A 5,376-nucleotide genomic window follows, 5' to 3' on the forward strand; every position below is an offset into this window, starting at 1 on the left:
CATAAGCCTCAGTAGCAGAGGAGGAGGCAGCAGCAGCTACAGTTGCGGATTCTTCATTGAAAGTTGTTACTACTTGTTTTGCGATTTTGGTCAGTTTTGCTAGATACTTTGTTTTATCCTCAGGATAATCTTCAATAGTGACCATGCTTGAGGGATGAGCACTTTGTTGATCTCCCATAGGAGGTCGGATGCAAGGAGGCTTGAGGGCAAATTTCCTGGCATACTTGGGAGTTACGTATTTGTATGATTTCCGCTCCTTTGCCCATCGGCATTCAATTCTTTGAAGCATAATCTTGCGCTTCTCTTTGGTTTCTTTTCCATGAATAGCCAGCGTAAATTTCTCCATGTATCTCGAATGCAGTGTTGGTGTCTGGCTTCTTGCCACCTTTGTTCTGTTTCTCAAATATTTTCTTTGGTTGAGGAATTTCCTGAGGAATTTGAACTCTTGATGAATATGATGAGAAAGGCAGATTTTCGTCAAGGATTGCTGCAAATGAGTTAAGTTGATGAGAACCTAGTGATTCATCAGCTGACATTTTGTACCTGTGAACAGAGTATAGATGCGAAGAATTTGCAGAGCTCATATGCGTTCTGAGAGTTGATGATTTTTTTAAAATTGACTCAAGTTGAGGAATTTGACCAATACCATGTTGAAGAATTTCGCTAAGCATTCTCGTCTTGGGTTCGAGAGTTGTGCAGATTCGAAAATTTACACAATTGAGGAATCTCGTGAAGAATTTAGTGACTTAGGAAAATTCATCAAGTGTTCTAGACATGGGTGTGTTCATTTGAAGAATTTTCTAAGAAATAATAGTTTTCACCGTTCCAATGGAAATATGAAGATCAACAGGTGCAGCAAAATTAGATTTTAATTACCGTGTGTGAAGAACACGACGAACTAAGAAGGGTAGAACTGAAGCTCGTCGGTTCAGATCTCTAGCGCCCTAACTTGGCGACTGAAGATAGTTACGGCGGCAGCGGAAGAAGATGCTCCACGATCGATGTGTGTCCGGCGATGGCAAGGTCGAGGCAGTGAAGCTGTTCCTTACTAGGAACAAAGATTTACAGTGGCGTCGCTAGGTTGGAGTTCGAGCGAGTGAAGATGAGAACGAAGAAAGAGTTTTTACTGAAGGGGCAGGGGGCTATTTATAGCTCAGGTGAAAACGGTCCGGAGCAAGAATTTTGGATAGAAACTCCCTTGGCTCTTCCTCTTAGCTCGACACGTGTCACCCATATATGAAGCGGTGGAGTTAGTGGAGATCGTGCTTGTCCTATCGTGAGTAGTGGGTGCAGTTAGTGCGGTAACGCGTGAAAAAATTGAGTTTTAAAATTTTGAGGATTTTGTTATCAAAGTCTTCAGCTGACAAGGATACAGTGAAGACTTTAAACAAGTGTCAAATAGAACGCGTATAAAGAGTTGAGAATAATTTGGATTGAGCTTAGAAGAAAAACCAACTTGAAGACTTAGCAATAAGTGAATGCTGTTGAGGACATTGAAAGCTCATAACTTAGTATATAGTCAATGAAGATCATCACAGAAATTTTTGAAGAACTGAAATATTGAGGAATTTGCAATCTTGAGGATTTTGAAAATTTGAAGACATTGAAGATTTGAAGAATTTGCAAAAAGTCTCAATTTTGAAGAATTTCAACTTTGAATAATTTGAACTTGAAGAATTTCAAATTGGGTGGTGGCGTGACCCACCGTAAAAGAATGATGATTTCACGCACCGTGTACAATTGTCGTAGGGCCTTGAGAATTAAATTCTTCATTAATTTCTTCACACTTAGAGTGTTATTCTTCATTGATTGAAGAAAAACGTTTCTTCGTGTGTTGCACATCTAAGTCATCAATTTTGCATAAGTGTTAGTATGTGTGCCTTTTTTCACACACAATTCGAAGATTCTAAGATATTAAGCTCACACCGCAACTTGCAAAATCTCTTTGCATCCAAGGGCTTAGTGAAGATATTCGCTAGCTGGCCTTCAGTCTTCACGTGGTCGATGATGATGTTGCCCTTGAGTACATGATCACGAAGAAAATGATGATGAATCTGGATGTGCTTTGTCTTTGAGTGTTGTACTGGGTTGTATGCAATCTTGATTGCACTCTGATTGTCGCAGTAGAGGGGCACATTCTTCATCTTGATGTCGTAGTCCCTGAGGGTTTGCTTCATCCACAGCAGTTGAGCACAGCAAGAGTCAGCGGCAATGTAGTCAGCTTTGGAAGTGGAAAGTGATACATAGTTCTTCTTCTTTGATGACCAACATACTAAGGATCGTCCGAGGAAATGGAAGGTGCCTGATGTTGACTTGCGATCGACACGGTCACCAGCATAATCAGAATCAAAATATCCAACGAGGTGAAGATTTGAGCCCTTGGGTTACCATAATCCAAGTGTTGGTGTGTGAGCTAGATATCGAAGAATATGTTTCACAACCTTATGGTGTGATTCCTTCGGTTTTGCTTGGAAATGGGCACACATGCAAACACTAAGCATTATGTATGGCCTAGATGCACATAGGTACAATGAAGAGCCAATCATAGAGTGATATACCTGCTGATCGAAATCTTTACCATTTTCATCAGTGCAGAGGTGGGCGTTGGTAGGCATGGGATTTTGACGCCTTTGCATTCATTCAGGACAAATTTCCTCACGACATCCTTGAGGAATTTCTCTTGAGAAATGACGATGTCGTTGCGTTGTTGATGAATTTGGAGTCCTAAGAAGAATTCCAGCTCCCCCGCCATGGACATTTGATATTCTTCACCCATCATGTAGGCACATTCATCACTGTAACGTTTGTCAATACAAACAAAGATGATATCATCCAGATATATTTGACATACAAATAGTTCATTATCATAGGATTTTGTGAAAAGAGTGGGATCGAGTGAACCGGTTTTTAAGCCTTTCTTCACAAGGAATTCCTTTAATGTATCATACCACTCCCGAGGGGCTTGCTTGAGAATGTAGAGTGCCTTTTTGAGTCTGAAGACTTTGTCTGGATGCTTCGGGTGTCCAAACCTAGGGGTTGAGCAACATATACTTCTTCCTCAAGCTTATCATTGAGGAATGCACTTTTCACATCCCTTTGATATAAAGTTATATTATGATGGTTACCATAAGCAAGCAATATACGAAAAGCTTCAAGTCTAGCAACAGGTGCAAAAGTTTCATCAAAGTCAATTCCTTCAACCTGGGTGTAGCCTTGTGCTACAAGTCATGCCTTGTTCCTCACTACCTGACCATCTTCATCTTGCTTGTTCCGGTAGATCCACTTGGTGCCAATGACATTGTGCTTGCGAGGATCGGGCTATTTGACGAGTTCCCACATATTATTTAGCTTGAATTGATGAAGTTCGTCTTGCATCGCTTGAATCCACTCAGGTTCCATGAAGGCTTCATCGACTTTTGAGGGTTCTGTGATAGACACGAACGAAGAATGCTCACAAAAGTTAGTTAAATGTGAAGCTTTTGAGAGAGTGAGGGGACCTGGTGCATTGATGTCATCGAGGATTTTGTCAACTATTGTTAATATGAAAAAAAATTATCGTTGTTGCAATGCATGGTGAAGATGAAGTGGACGTCCTTTGATTTTAAAGGAGGTGCCTCCAGCGAGAAATGTATTGCTATGACGAAAAATGGAACGGGAGGGGGAGGTTCTGACAAAACAAGGGACGATGTGTCATGCTATGGTAGTTTTGTATTGAATCCGGGTATTAGAGATAATATGTCATATAGCCCGTAGTGACGCATGGGAGTTTTGCTAATTAAGGGTAGGTTTTAAACCCGGTGAATACAATTCGTCCAAAGAGTAAAGTAGCATCGGGGATAAAGAATCTTTAGACCAACATGGACCCACTGCCACTAGGGCTTTAGGAAAAACAAAATGACCAAACAAGCGTGTAAGATAGGGCTCGATTGGGGAACTAGCTAGGTTTTGTGGCAATGGCGTCGCGTGTGATTCCTCCCAACCACCCTCACAACGAGTAACAGAAGGGTTCAAATTACAAGTGTCTCGCCGAAGCCGCCGTCCAAACTGCCAACTCTAACAGAACGCTAATGTTGTCTTAAGTACAAACCCATTTTGGGCCAGTGTGCCACTTGGGCCAAACCACGTCGCGAGCGGGCCGTCGTCGTGGGCCGCCGACAGGTTCAAACGTTGGTGTGTCTCTTGTGTGAATGACTCTGTCGATAGCTTCGTCAGTCGCTATTGTTGTTGTCGCCGACTTCAGAACCTCCCCGCAGTGCTAACATCCCCCCTCCTCGAGAAGCGGCTTGACCCCAACCCGGTGCACGAGGAAATTGTTGTTGCAAGAACTCCAAATCCTCCAAGGAATCATCCTCTTAAGATGAATTAGATGATCGAACCAAGACTTGGGTCACTGTTTTATTGCCCAGTTTGCGCATATGTCGCTGCAAAACCTCAACAAGAACTCGTAGGGCAACATGGTGAGATGGTAAACTTGACTACACCTTGGTTTCACGAGGAATGAAATGCTTGAGTTGAGACACAGGAAAAACTGTGTGGATACCGCTGCCCTCTGGAAGATCCAACCTGTAAGCCACTTCACTAATTCTTTCCATGATTGGAAATGGGCCAAAGAGTTTGAATGCCACCTTCTGATTCTGCATGGAGTAAACAAAGGTTTGAGCATATGGTTGCAGTTTGAGAAAAATTGAATCACCAACCTGAAAAGATCTTTCAGTTCTATTTTTATCTGCTTGACTCTTCATTCGTTGTTGAGCTCTCAACAAATGTTGCCTAGCTATCTCAGTTACTAGCTGCCTAGCTTGCATCCACTCTTGCATTTCCACTGGAGCAATAGCATCTGATTCACTCATGCCAAAGTATCTAGGTGTATATCTATACAATACTTCAAATGGAGACTTACCCAGAGCAGAATGCCAATTGGAATTGTACCAAAATTCACACACTCGCAACCATTTACTCGTCTTATGAGGCTGGGTACTTATGAAACATCTCAAGTAGCATTCAACTTGCTGATTCACCCTTTGTGTTTGACCATCAGTTTGAGGATGGTTAACTATGCTCATATTCAAGTGAGTACCAACTTTATGGATCAACACTTTCCAAAATTGACTGGTGAAAATTGGATCTCTGTCAGAGATAATCACCTTGGGCGGCCTATGTAATTTGTACACATTATCCAAGAACACTTCAGCAACCTTCTGAGCATTAGAAGTATGCTTCATAGCTATGAAATGCCCATATTTTGTGAACTTATCTATCACTACCAGGATGAAGTTATGTTGACAAGAATGAGGAAGTCCACTTATAAAATCCATAGAAACAGTCTCCCTTGCATTGCTTGGAACTGGCAATACAGATAGCAACCCAGGATATGCC

The sequence above is a fragment of the Hordeum vulgare genome, chromosome 2H (assembly GCF_904849725.1).
Source record: "Hordeum vulgare subsp. vulgare chromosome 2H, MorexV3_pseudomolecules_assembly, whole genome shotgun sequence".
Lineage (NCBI taxonomy): Eukaryota > Viridiplantae > Streptophyta > Magnoliopsida > Poales > Poaceae > Hordeum > Hordeum vulgare.